General features: G+C 37.9%; 4 non-coding genes across 4 annotated transcripts; all 4 read right to left on the bottom strand.

Moving 5' to 3' along the window:
- Positions 1 to 2308: 2308 nt before the first annotated feature.
- On the bottom strand, positions 2309 to 2380 carry TRNAQ-UUG (transfer RNA glutamine (anticodon UUG)). The gene has a single exon. It is a non-coding gene; the product is annotated as a tRNA-Gln (tRNA).
- A 1650-nt stretch (positions 2381 to 4030) lies between these two features.
- TRNAQ-UUG (transfer RNA glutamine (anticodon UUG)) lies at positions 4031 to 4102 on the bottom strand. The gene has a single exon. It is a non-coding gene; the product is annotated as a tRNA-Gln (tRNA).
- A 2356-nt stretch (positions 4103 to 6458) lies between these two features.
- Positions 6459 to 6540, bottom strand: TRNAS-AGA (transfer RNA serine (anticodon AGA)). The gene has a single exon. It is a non-coding gene; the product is annotated as a tRNA-Ser (tRNA).
- A 3310-nt stretch (positions 6541 to 9850) lies between these two features.
- On the bottom strand, positions 9851 to 9932 carry TRNAS-AGA (transfer RNA serine (anticodon AGA)). Its single transcript has one exon. It is a non-coding gene; the product is annotated as a tRNA-Ser (tRNA).
- Between the last annotated feature and the right edge of the window lie 5094 nt (positions 9933 to 15026).

Raw genomic sequence — 15026 nt, forward strand, 5'->3', positions numbered from 1 at the left:
ATTTGGAGTCAGTCAGCTCTGAAATTAGAACTGAAATTACCATATCAATCTTTAGCTGTTTTTCACTTTGAACAGCTCCATACCTATACTACACGTCAACGGTAAGGTTCGAAAGACCCTATAAAGGGTCCTGAATGACTTTTGTGTGCTACAAGAAAAGCCACAAAACACATTCAAAAGACGCCGAAAAGAATTTTTAGAAAAACACCACCAAAAATGTTTATAAGGCACTTTAGGAAATTCTGGAAAACACAAGAAAAGATGTCTTAGAGAAAAATCAAAAACACTTCCTGAAGCCATTTTGGCTTCAAATCCTTGTCAGATTCACCCACTTGGAAAGAGTGTTATGTGAATATTGACTCAAGTCACAGAGTATGAGATTGCTTGGTATGACATAGACAATGAGTGACATAGACAATTTTAATTTTTGCTAATCCTACTTGATTGACTGCTTTGACCTTGGTATTCCATGAATCCTTGAACTTTTTTTTGTCTTTTATTATGTGGATTTTAAATTGCTTGTTTCATCTTAAACATTGGGCATCGTCGATCTGAGTGCAGATGGAAAAATCGAAATGTGTGCCCAGGTTCTACTGAGATTTGAACTCAGATCACTGGATTCAAAGTCAAGAGTGCTAACCATAACATCATGGAACCAACCATGCCTCAGACATGGCTGCGGCTTGTTGTGCTGAATAAAGCATATGAAATCGTGAACGATGGCGAAAACAGGCTCCAAAGCTGCAGTGCAAATCTGCATTCATACACAATGGTAAATTGATATCTTATAACCTTTCATTCCACAAATTTACCAACATTTCCACGATATCACAGCTAGCGCAGTTTGAAATGTTGATGAAAAGTGGCTAGTGAAAAGATTGCTGTATCTGTTACTTGGAAAAAGTGTGAAAAAAATAAATTGCAAAACTTATACTGTTAGAAAACTGTTCATCCAGTAGTCGATAAAGATTAGCATTGCATGGTAAAAGGCTTCATCTGAGAGATAATTTAAGGTTTGTGCAAATCAAAGTGCATGTCCCAGTCCATTAGCCAGGACAGCGGTCTGTGGCTGCTGGACAAGATCAAGAGAAAATCCTCATACCTGATGGCACCCACGGTGCTTCTTTTGATTAGCGGCAAGTAGCACATGTAATGTTGCTACAGAATAGATTATCTAAAGAACAGTCAAAGATAAAGTCAGTTTGGTCGAGGAAACTCGCTCCATCACAGATCACTGTCATGGGGAATAGACTAGTAAACATGCAAATTGAACAACAAAGATAAAAGGTCAAAAAAATATAGAAACATAGACATAATCGGCAGGATTTGAACCTGCGCGGGGAGACCCCAATGGATATCTAGTCCATCGCCTTAACCACTCCGCCACGACTACTCAGACGTCAAGCTGTTATGAGTTTCACACACGTTTTCTAATAGCACCATGATCAAGCTCAGTGATCAACCCTCTGGAAGACATCTCAGAAAATGAAAAGAAAATACAAGGTCTCAGTAAAATGCAAAAATCTGATTTAAAGTCATCATCAATGGGAACCATTCACAGTTTAAAGCTTTTCCCTCTTCATAATGTGGATTTGGAGTCAGTCAGCTCCAAAAACATCCTTAAAAATAATCCGAAAATGCTGAGAAGACTGAAAATAATCATTTCCAAGTAAAAAAGACTTGGTGTTCATTTGATCAGGCTTTGGAGCGTATATTAACCATGTCAAGTTTCCAAAAATGTCCAGCGGTTAACTGAAATTACCATATCAATCTTCAGATGTTTTTCACTTTGAACAGCTCCATACCTATACTACAAGTCAACGGTAAGGTTCGAAAGACCCTATAAAGGGTCCTGATTGACTTTTGTGTGCTACAAAAAAAGCCACAAAACACATTAAAAAGACGCCGAAAAGAATTTTTAGAAAAACACCACCAAAAATGTTTATAAGGCACTTTAGGAAATTCTGGAAAACACAAGAAAAGATGGCTTAGAGAAAAATCAAAAACACTTCCTGAAGCCATTTTGGCTTCAAATCCTTGTCAGATTCACCCACTTGGAAAGAGTGTTATGTGAATATTGACTCAAGTCACAGAGTATGAGATTGCTTGGTATGACATAGACAATGAGTGATATAGACAATTTTAATTTTTGCTAATCCTACTTGATTGACAGCTTTGACCATGGTATTCCATGAATCCTTGAACTCTTTTTTTGTCTTTTATTATGTGGATTTTAAATTGCTTGTTTCATCATAAACATTGGGCATCGTCGATCTGAGTGCAGATGGAAAAATCAAAATGAGTGCCCAGGTTCCACTGAGATTTGAACTCGGATCACTGGATTCAAAGTCCAGAGTGCTAACCATTACACCATGGAACCAACCATGCCTCAGACATGGCTGCGGCTTGTTGTGCTGAATAAAGCATATGAAATCGTGAACGATGGCAAAAACAGGCTCCAAAGCTGCAGTGCAAATCTGCATTCATACACAATGGTAAATTGATATCTTATAACCTTTCATTCCACAAATTTACCAACATTTCCACGATATCTCAGCTAGCGCATTTTGAAATGTTGATGAAAAGTGGCTAGTAAAAAGATTGCTGTATCTGTTACTTGGAAAAAGTGTGAAAACAATAAATTGCAAAACTTATACTGTTAGAAAACTGTTCATCCAGTAGTCGATAAAGATTAGCATTGCATGGTAAAAGGCTTCATCTGAGAGATAATTTAAGGTTTGTGCAAATCAAAGTGCATGTCCCAGTCCATTAGCCAGGAGAGCGGTCTGTGGCTGCTGGACAAGATCAAGAGAAAAACCTCTTACCTGATGGCACCCACGGTGCTTCTTTTCATTAGCGGCAAGTCGCACATGTAATGTTGCTCCAGAATAGATTATCTAAAGAACAGTCAAAGATAAAGTCAGTTTGGTCCTGGAAACTCGCTCCATCACAGATCACTGTCATGGGGAATAGACTAGTAAACATGCAAATTGAACAACAAAGATAAAAGGTCAAAAAGTTATTGAAACATAGACATAGTCGGCAGGATTTGCACCTGCGCGGGGAAACCCCAATGGATTTCTTGCCCATCGCCTTAACCACTCGGCCACGACTACTCGGCCTTCAAGCTGTTATGAGTTTCACACACGTTTTCTAATAGCACCATGATCAAGCTCAGTGATCAACCCTCTGGAAGACATCTCAGAAAATGAAAAGAAAATACAAGGTCTCAGTAAAATGCAAAAATCTGATTTAAAGTCATCATCAATTGGAACCATTCACAGTTTAAAGCTTTTCCCTTTTCATAATGTGGATTTGGAGTCAGTCAGCTCCAAAAACATCCTTAAAAATAATCCGAAAATGCTGAGAAGACTGAACATAATCATTTCCAAGTAAAAAAGACTTGATGTTCATTTGATCAGGCTTTGGAGCGTCTATTAACCATGTCAAGTTTCCTAAAATGTCCAGCGGTTAACTGAAATTACCATATCAATCTTCAGCTGTTTTTCACTTTGAACAGCTCCATACCTATACTACAAGTCAACGGTAAGGTTCGAAAGACCCTATAAAGGGTCCTGAATGACTTTTGTGTGCTACAAAAAAGCCACAAAACACATTCAAAAGACGCCGAAAAGAATTTTTAGAAAAACACCACCAAAAATGTTTATAAGGCACTTTAGGAAATTCTGAAAAACACAAGAAAAGATGGCTTAGAGAAAAATCAAAAACACTTCCTGAAGCCATTTTGGCTTCAAATCCTTGTCAGATTCACCCACTTGGAAAGAGTGTTATGTGAATATTGACTCAAGTCACAGTGTATGAGATTGCTTGGTAAGACATAGACAATGAGTGATATAGACAATTTTAATTTTTGCTAATACTACTTGATTGACTGCTTTGACCATGGTATTCCATGGATCCTTGAACTCTTTTTTTGTCTTTTATTATGTGTATTTTAAATTGCTTGTTTCATCATAAACATTGGGCATCGTCGATCTGAGTGCAGATGGAAAAATCGAAATGTGTGCCCAGGTTCCACTGAGATTTGAACTCGGATCACTGGATTCAAAGTCCAGAGTGCTAACCATTACACCATGGAACCAACCATGCCTCAGACATGGCTGCGGCTTGTTGTGCTGAATAAAGCATATGAAATCGTGAACGATGGCGAAAACAGGCTCCAAAGCTGCAGTGCAAATCTGCATTCATACACAATGGTAAATTGATATCTTATAACCTTTCATTCCACAAATTTACCAACATTTCCACGATATCTCAGCTAGCGCATTTTGAAATGTTGATGAAAAGTGGCTAGTAAAAAGATTTCTGTATCTGTTACTTGGAAAAAGTGTGAAAACAATAAATTGCAAAACTTATACTGTTAGAAAACTGTTCATCCAGTAGTCGATAAAGATTAGCATTGCATGGTAAAAGGCTTCATCTGAGAGATAATTTAAGGTTTGTGCAAATCAAAGTGCATGTCCCAGTCCATTAGCCAGGAGAGCGGTCTGTGGCTGCTGGACAAGATCAAGAGAAAAACCTCTTACCTGATGGCACCCACGGTGCTTCTTTTCATTAGCGGCAAGTCGCACATGTAATGTTGCTCCAGAATAGATTATCTAAAGAACAGTCAAAGATAAAGTCAGTTTGGTCCTGGAAACTCGCTCCATCACAGATCACTGTCATGGGGAATAGACTAGTAAACATGCAAATTGAACAACAAAGATAAAAGGTCAAAAAGTTATTGAAACATTGACGTAGTCGGCAGGATTTGCACCTGCGCGGGGAGCCCCAATGGATTTCTTGCCCATCGCCTTAACCACTCGGCCACGACTACTCGGCCTTCAAGCTGTTATGAGTTTCACACACGTTTTCTAATAGCACCATGATCAAGCTCAGTGATCAACCCTCTGGAAGACATCTCAGAAAATGAAAAGAAAATACAAGGTCTCAGTAAAATGCAAAAATCTGATTTAAAGTCATCATCAATGGGAACCATTCACAGTTTAAAGCTTTTCCCTTTCATAATGTGGATTTGGAGTCAGTCAGCTCCAAAAACATCCTTAAAAATAATCCGAAAATGCTGAGAAGACTGAACATAATAATTTCCAAGTAAAAAAGACTTGATGTTCATTTGATCAGGCTTTGGAGCGTCTATTAACCATGTCAAGTTTCCAAAAATGTCCAGCGGTTAACTGAAATTACCATATCAATCTTCAGCTGTTTTTCACTTTGAACAGCTCCATACCTATACTACAAGTCAACGGTAAGGTTCGAAAGACCCTATAAAGGGTCCTGATTGACTTTTGAGTGCTACAAAAAAAGCCACAAAACACATTCAAAAGACGCCGAAAAGAATTTTTAGAAAAACACCACCAAAAATGTTTATAAGGCACTTTAGGAAATTCTGGAAAACACAAGAAAAGATGGCTTAGAGAAAAATCAAAAACACTTCCTGAAGCCATTTTGGCTTCAAATCCTTGTCAGATTCACCCACTTGGAAAGAGTGTTATGTGAATAATGAGATTGCTTGGTATGACATTGACAATGAGTGACATAAACAATTTTAATTTTTGCTAATCCTACTTGATTGACAGCTTTGACCATGGTATTCCATGAATCCTTGAACTCTTTTTTTGTCTTTTATTATGTGTATTTTAAATTGCTTGTTTCATCATAAACATTGGGCATCGTCGATCTGAGTGCAGATGGAAAAATCAAAATGCGTGCTCAGGTTCTACTGAGATTTCAACTCAGATAACTGGATTCAAAGTCCAGAGTGCTAACCATTCCACCATGGAACCAACCATTTCACATTCTTGGCTGCGGCTTGTTGTGCTGAATAAAGCATATGAAATCGTGAACGATGGCGAAAACAGGCTCCAAAGCTGCAGTGCAAATCTGCAATCATACACAATGGTAAATTGATATCTTATAACCTTTCATTCCACAAATTTACCAACATTTCCACGATATCACAGCTAGGACAGTTTGAAATGTTGATGAAAAGTGGCTAGTAAAAAGATTGCTGTATCTGTTACTTGGAAAAAGTGTGAAAAAAATAAATTGCAAAACTTATACTGTTAGAAAACTGTTCATCCAGTAGTTGATAGAGATTAGCATTGCATGGTAAAAGGCTTCATCTGAGAGATAATTTAAGGTTTGTGCAAATCAAAGTGCATGTCCCAGTCCATTAGCCAGGACAGCGGTCTGTGGCTGCTGGACAAGATCAAGAGAAAAACCTCTTACCTGATGGCACCCACGGTGCTTCTTTTGATTAGCGGCAAGTCGCACATGTAATGTTGCTCCAGAATAGATTATCTAAAGAACAGTCAAAGATAAAGTCAGTTTGGTCCTAGAAACTCGCTCCATCACAGATCACTGTCATGGGGAATAGACTAGTAAACATGCAAATTGAACAACAAAGATAAAAGGTCAAAAAGTTATTGAAACCTAGACGTAGTCGGCAGGATTTGAACCTGCGCGGGGAGACCCCAATGGATTTCTAGTCCATCGCCTTAACCACTCAGCCACGACTACTCGGACGTCAAGCTGTTATGAGTTTCACACATGTTTTCTAATAGCACCATGATCAAGCTCAGTGATCAACCCTCTGGAAGACATCTCAGAAAATGAAAAGAAAATACAAGGTCTCAGTAAAATGCAAAAATCTGATTTAAAGTCATCATCAATGGGAACCATTCACAGTTTAAAGCTTTTCCCTCTTCATAATGTGGATTTGGAGTCAGTCAGCTCCAAAAACATCTTTAAAAATAATCCAAAAATGCTGAGAAGACTGAACATAATCATTTCCAAGTAAAAAAGACTTGATGTACATTTGATCAGGCTTTGGAGCATCTATTAACCATCTCAAGTTTCCAAAAATGTCCAGCGGTTAACTGAAATTACCATATCAATCTTCAGCTGTTTTTCACTTTGAACAGCTCCATACCTATAATACAAGTCAACGGTAAGGTTCGAAAGACCCTATAAAGGGTCCTGATTGACTTTTGTGTGCTACAAAAAAAGCCACAAAACACATTCAAAAGATGCCGAAAAGAATTTTTAGAAAAACACCACCAAAAATGTTTATAAGGCACTTTAGGAAATTCTGGAAAACACAAGAAAAGATGGCTTAGAGAAAAATCAAAAACACTTCCTGAAGCCATTTTGGCTTCAAATCCTTGTCAGATTCACCCACTTGGAAAGAGTGTTATGTGAATAATGAGATTGCTTGGTATGACATTGACAATGAGTGACATAAACAATTTTAATTTTTGCTAATCCTACTTGATTGACAGCTTTGACCATGGTATTCCATGAATCCTTGAACTCTTTTTTTGTCTTTTATTATGTGGATTTTAAATTGCTTGTTTCATCATAAACATTGGGCATCGTCGATCTGAGTGCAGATGGAAAAATCGAAATGTGTGCCCAGGTTCCACTGAGATTTGAACTCAGATCACAGGATTCAAAGTCCAGAGTGCTAACCATTACACAGTCATGGCTGCGGCTTGTTGTGCAGAATAAAGCATATGAAATCGTGAACGATGGCGAAAACAGGCTCCAAAGCTGCAGTGCAAATCTGCAATCATACACAATGGTAAATTGATATCTTATAGCCTTTCATTCCACAAATTTACCAACATTTCCACGATATCACAGCTAGGACAGTTTGAAATGTTGATGAAAAGTGGCTAGTAAAAAGATTGCTGTATCTGTTACTTGGAAAAAGTGTGAAAAAAATAAATTGCAAAACTTATACTGTTAGAAAACTGTTCATCCAGTAGTTGATAAAGATTAGCATTGCATGGTAAAAGGCTTCGAGAGATAATTTAAGGTTTGTGCAAATCAAAGTGCATGTCCCAGTCCATTAGCCAGGACAGCGGTCTGTGGCTGCTGGACAAGATCAAGAGAAAAACCTCTTACCTGATGGCACCCACGGTGCTTCTTTTGATTAGCGGCAAGTCGCACATGTAATGTTGCTCCAGAATAGATTATCTAAAGAACAGTCAAAGATAAAGTCAGTTTGGTCCTAGAAACTCGCTCCATCACAGATCACTGTCATGGGGAATAGACTAGTAAACATGCAAATTGAACAACAAAGATAAAAGGTCAAAAAGTTTTGGAAACATTGACGTAGTCGGCAGGATTTGCACCTGCGCGGGGAGACCCCAATGGATTTCTTGCCCATCGCCTTAACCACTCGGCCACGACTACTCGGACATCAAGCTGTTAAGAGTTTCACACACGTTTTCTAATAGCACCATGGCCAAGCTCAGTGATCAACCCTCTGGAAGACATCTCAGAAAATGAAAAGAAAATACAAGGTCTCAGTAAAATGCAAAAATCTGATTTAAAGTCATCATCAATGGGAACCATTCACAGTTTAAAGCTTTTCCCTTTCATAATGTGGTTTTGGAGTCAGTCAGCTCCAAAAACATCCTTAAAAATAATCCGAAAATGCTGAGAAGACTGAACATAATAATTTCCAAGTAAAAAAGACTTGATGTTCATTTGATCAGGCTTTGGAGCGTCTATTAACCATGTCAAGTTTCCAAAAATGTCCAGCGGTTAACTGAAATTACCATATCAATCTTCAGCTGTTTTTCACTTTGAACAGCTCCATACCTAAACTACAAGTCAACGGTAAGGTTCGAAAGACCCTATAAAGGGTCCTGATTGACTTTTGAGTGCTACAAAAAAAGCCACAAAAGACGCCGAAAAGAATTTTTAGAAAAACACCACCAAAAATGTTTATAAGGCACTTTAGGAAATTCTGGAAAACACAAGAAAAGATGGCTTAGAGAAAAATCAAAAACACTTCCTGAAGCCATTTTGGCTTCAAATCCTTGTCAGATTCACCCACTTGGAAAGAGTGTTATGTGAATATTGACTCAAGTCACAGAGTATGATATTGCTTGGTATGACATAGACAATGAGTGACATAGACAATTTTAATTTTTGCTAATCCTACTTGATTGACACCTTTGACCATGGTATTACATGAATCCTTGAACTCTTTTTTTGTCTTTTATTATGTGTATTTTAAATTGCTTGTTTCATCATAAACATTGGGCATCGTCGATCTGAGTGCAGATGGAAAAATCAAAATGTGTGCCCAGGTTCTACTGAGATTTGAACTCAGATCACTGGATTCAAAGTCTAGAGTGCTAACCATTACACCAGGGAACCAACAATGACACAGTCATGGCTGCGGCTTGTTTTGCTGAATAAAGCATATGAAATCGTGAACGATGGCGAAAACAGGCTCCAAAGCTGCAGTGCAAATCTGCAATCATACACAATGGTAAATTGATATCTTATAAACTTTCATTCCACAAATTTACCAACATTTCCACGATATCACAGCTAGCGCAGTTTGAAATGTTGATGAAAAGTGGCTAGTAAAAAGATTGCTGTATCTGTTACTTGGAAAAAGTGTGAAAAAAATAAATTGCAAAACTTATACTGTTAGAAAACTGTTCATCCAGTAGTCGATAAAGATTAGCATTGCATGGTAAAAGGCTTCATCTGAGAGATAATTTAAGGTTTGCGCAAATCAAAGTGCATGTCCCAGTCCATTAGCCAGGACAGCGGTCTGTGGCTGCTGGACAAGATCGAGAGAAAAACTTCTTACCTGATGGCACCCACGGTGCTTCTTTTGATTAGCAGCAAGTCGCACATGTAATGTTGCTCCAGAATAGATTATCTAAAGAACAGTCAAAGATAAAGTCAGTTTGGTCCTAGAAACTCGCTCCATCACAGATCACTGTCATGGGGAATAGACTAGTAAACATGCAAATTGAACAACAAAGATAAAAGGTCAAAAAGTTATTTTAAACATAGACGTAGTCGGCAGGATTTGCACCTGCGCGGGGAGACCCCAATGGATTTCTAGCCCATCGCCTTAACCACTCGGCCACGACTACTCGGATGTCAAGCTGTTATGAGCTTCACACATGTTTTCTTATTAGAAAACTATTGCACCAAGTTATTGCACCATGATCACGCTCAGTGATCAACCCTCTGGAAGACATCTCAGAAAATGAAAAGAAAATACAAGGTCTCAGTAAAATACAAAAATCTGATTTAAAGTCATCATCAATGGGAACCATTCACAGTTTAAAGCTTTTCCCTCTTCATAATGTGGATTTGGAGTCAGTCAGCTCCAAAAACATCCTTAAAAATAATCCGAAAATGCTGAGAAGACTGAACATAATCATTTCCAAGTAAAAAAGACTTGATGTTCATTTGATCAGGCTATGGAGCGTCTATTAACCATCTGAAGTTTCCAAAAAATGTCCAGCAGTTAACTGAAATTACCATCTCAATCTTCAGCTGTTTTTCACTTTGAACAGCTCCATACCTATAATACAAGTCAAGGGTAAGGTTCGAAAGACCCTATAAAGGGTCCTGATTGACTTTTGTGTGCTACAAAAAAAGCCACAAAACACATTCAAAAGATGCCAAAAAGAATTTAAAAAAAACACCACCAAAAATGTTTATAAGGCACTTTAGGAAATTCTGGAAAACACAAGAAAAGATGGCTTAGAGAAAAATCGAAAACACTTCCTGCAGCCATTTTGGCTTCAAATCCTTGTCAGACTAACCCACTTGGAAAGAGTGTTATGTGAATATTGACTCTATTCACAGAGTATGAGATTGTTTGGTATGACATAGACAATTTTAATTTTTGCTAATCCTACTTGATCCTAATCCTACTGCTTTGACGATGGTATTCCATGAATCCTTGAACTCTTTTTTTGTCTTTTATTATGTGGATTTTAAATTGCTTGTTTCATCATAAACATTGGGCATCGTCGATCTGAGTGCAGATGGAAAAATCGAAATGTGTGCCCAGTTTCTACTGAGATTTGAATTCAGATAACAGGATTCAAAGTCCAGAGAGCTAACCATTACACCATGGAACCAACCATTACACAGTCATGGCTGCGGCTTGTTGTGCTGAATAAAGCATATGAAATCGTGAACGATGGCGAAAACAGGCTCCAAAGCTGCAGTGCAAATCTGCAATCATACACAATGGTAAATTGATATCTTATAACCTTTCATTCCACAAATTTACCAACATTTCCACGATATCACAGCTAGGACAGTTTGAAATGCTGATGAAAAGTGGCTAGTAAAAAGATTGCTGTATCTGTTACTTGGAAAAAGTGTGAAAAAAATAAATTGCAAAACTTATGCTGTTAGAAAACTGTTCATCCAGTATTTGATAAATATTAGCATTGCATGGTAAAAGGCTTCATCTGAGAGATAATTTAAGGTTTGTGCAAATCAAAGTGCATGTCCCAGTCCATTAGCCAGGACAGCGGTCTGTGGCTGCTGGACAAGATCAAGAGAAAAACCTCTTACCTGATGGCACCCAAGGTGCTTCTTTTGATTAGCGGCAAGTCGCACATGTAATGTTGCTCCAGAATAGATTATCTAAAGAACAGTCAAAGATAAAGTCAGTTTGGTCCTAGAAACTCGCTCCATCACAGATCACTGTCATGGGGAATAGACTAGTAAACATGCAAATTGAACAACAAAGATAAAAGGTCAAAAAGTTTTTGAAACACTCGGCCACGACTACTCGGACGTCAAGCTGTTATGAGTTTCACACATGTTTTCTAATAGCACCATGATCAAGCTCAGTGATCAACCCTCTGGAAGACATCTCAGAAAATGAAAAGAAAATACAAGGTCTCAGTAAAATGCAAAAATCTGATTTAAAGTCATCATCAATGGGAACCATTCACAGTTTAAAGCTTTTCCCTCTTCATAATGTGGATTTGTAGTCAGTCAGCTCCAAAAACATCTTTAAAAATAATCCAAAAATGCTGAGAAGACTGAACATAATCATTTCCAAGTAAAAAAGACTTGATGTTCATTTGATCAGGTTTTGGAGCGTCTATTAATCATCTCAAGTTTCCAAAAATGTCCAGCGGTTAACTGAAATTACCATATCAATCTTCAGCTGTTTTTCACTTTGAACAGCTCCATACCTATAATACAAGTCAACGGTAAGGTTCGAAAGACCCTATAAAGGGTCCTGATTGACTTTTGTGTGCTACAAAAAAAGCCACAAAACACATTCAAAAGACGCCGAAAAGAATTTTTAGAAAAACACCACCAAAAATGTTTATAAGGCACTTTAGGAAATTCTGGAAAACACAAGAAAAGATGGCTTAGAGAAAAATCAAAAACACTTCCTGAAGCCATTTTGGCTTCAATTCCTTGTCAGATTCACCCACTTGGAAAGAGTGTTATGTGAATATTGACTCAAGTCACAGAGTATGAGATTGCTTGGTATGACATAGACAATTTTAATTTTTGCTAATCCTACTTGATTGACAGCTTTGACCATGGTATTCCATGAATCCTTGAACCCTTTTTTGTCTTTTATTATGTGTATTTTAAATTGCTTGTTTCATCATAAACATTGGGCATCGTCGATCTGAGTGCAGATGGAAAAATTGAAATGTGTGCCCAGGTTCCACTGAGATTTGAATTCAGATAACAGGATTCAAAGTCCAGAGTGCTAACCATTACACCATGGAACCAACCATTACACAGTCATGGCTGCGGCTTGTTGTGCTGAATAAAGCATATGAAATCGTGAACGATGGCGAAAACAGGCTCCAAAGCTGCAGTGCAAATCTGCAATCATACACAATGGTAAATTGATATCTTATAACCTTTCATTCCACAAATTTACCAACATTTCCATGACATCACAGCTAGGACAGTTTGAAATGTTGATGAAAAGTGGCTAGTAAAAAGATTGCTGTATCTGTTACTTGGAAAAAGTATGAAAAAAATAAATTGCAAAACTTATACTGTTAGAAAACTGTTCATCCAGTAGTTGATAAAGATTAGCATTGCATGGTAAAAGGCTTCATCTGAGAGATAATTTAAGGTTTGTGCAAATCAAAGTGCATGTCCCAGTCCATTAGCCAGGACAGCGGTCTGTGGCTGCTGGACAAGATCAAGAGAAAAACCTCTTACCTGATGGCACCCACGGTGCTTCTTTTGATTAGCGGCAAGTCGCACATGTAATGTTGCTCCAGAAAAGATTATCTAAAGAACAGTCAAAGATAAAGTCAGTTTGGTCCTAGAAACTCGCTCCATCACAGATCACTGTCATGGGGAATAGACTAGTAAACATGCAAATAGAACAACAAAGATAAAAGGTCAAAAAGTTTTTGAATCATAGACGTAGTCGTCAGGATTTGAACATGCGCGGTGAGACACCAATGGATTTCTAGTCCATCGCCTTATCCACTCGGCCACGACTACTCGGACGTCAAGCTGTTATGAGTTTCACACTTGTTTTCTAATAGCACCATGATCAAGCTCAGTGATCAACCCTCTGGAAGACATCTCAGAAAATGAAAAGAAAATACAAGGTCTCAGTAAAATGCAAAAATCTGATTTAAAGTCATCATCAATGGGAGCCATTCACAGTTTAAAGCTTTTCCCTCTTCATAATGTGGATTTGGAGTCAGTCAGCTCCAAAAACATCCTGAAAAATAATCCAAAAATGCTGAGAAGACTGAACATAATCATTTCCAAGTAAAAAAGACATGATGTTCATTTGATCAGGCTTTGGAGCGTCTATTAACCATCTCAAGTTTCCAAAAATGTCCAGCGGTTAACTGAAATTACCATATCAATCTTCACCTGTTTTTCACTTTGAACAGCTCCATACCTATAATACAAGTCAACGGTAAGGTTCGAAAGACCCTATAAAGGGTCCTGATTGACTTTTGTGTGCTACAAAAAAAGCCACAAAACACATTCAAAAGACGCCAAAAAGAATTTTTAGAAAAACACCACCAAAAATGTTTATAAGGCACTTTAGGAAATTCTGGAAAACACAAGAAAAGATGGCTTAGAGAAAAATCAAAAACACTTCCTGAAGCCATTTTGGCTTCAAATCGTTGTCAGATTCATCCACTTGGAAAGAGTGTTATGTGAATATTGACTCAAGTCACAGAGTATGAGATTGCTTGGTATGACATAGACAATTTTAATTTTTGCTAATCCTACTTGATTGACAGCTTTGACCATGGTATTCCATGAATCCTTCAAACCTTTTTTGTCTTTTATTATGTGTATTTTAAATTGCTTGTTTCATCATAAACATTGGGCATCGTCGATCTGAGTGCAGATGGAAAAATTGAAATGTGTGCCCAGGTTCCAATGAGATTTGAATTCAGATAACAGAATTCAAAGTCCAGAGTGCTAACCATTACACCATGGAACCTACCATTACACAGTCATGGCTGCGGCTTGTTGTGCTGAATAAAGCATATGAAATCGTGAACGATGGCGAAAACAGGCTCCAAAGGGGCAGTGCAAATCTGCAATCATACACAATGGTAAATTGATATCTTATAACCTTTCATTCCACAAATTTACCAACATTTCCATGATATCACAGCTAGGACAGTTTGAAATGTTGATGAAAAGTGGCTAGTAAAAAGATTGCTGTATCTGTTACTTGGAAAAAGTATGAAAAAAATAAATTGCAAAACTTATACTGTTAGAAAACTGTTCATCCAGTAGTTGATAAAGATTAGCATTGCATGGTAAAAGGCTTCATCTGAGAGATAATTTAAGGTTTGTGCAAATCAAAGTGCATGTCCCAGTCCATTAGCCAGGACAGCGGTCTGTGGCTGCTGGACAAGATCAAGAGAAAAACCTCTTACCTGATGGCACCCATGGTGCTTCTTTTGATTAGCGGCAAGTCGCAAATGTAATGTTGCTCCAGAAAAGATTATCTAAAGAACAGTCAAAGATAAAGTCAGTTTGGTCCTAGAAACTCGCTCCATCACAGATCACTGTCATGGGGAATAGACTAGTAAACATGCAAATAGAACAACAAAGATAAAAGGTAAAAAAGTTTTTGAATCATAGACGTAGTCGGCAGGATTTGAACCTGCGCGGTGAGATTTCTAGTCCATCGCCTTATCCACTCGGCCACGACTACTCGGACGTCAAGCTGTTATGAGTTT

This window comes from Dendrobates tinctorius, unplaced genomic scaffold (assembly GCF_039654945.1).
Source record: "Dendrobates tinctorius isolate UK_male_01 unplaced genomic scaffold, ASM3965494v1 ptg000048l, whole genome shotgun sequence".
In the NCBI taxonomy this organism is placed as follows: Eukaryota; Metazoa; Chordata; class Amphibia; order Anura; family Dendrobatidae; genus Dendrobates; species Dendrobates tinctorius.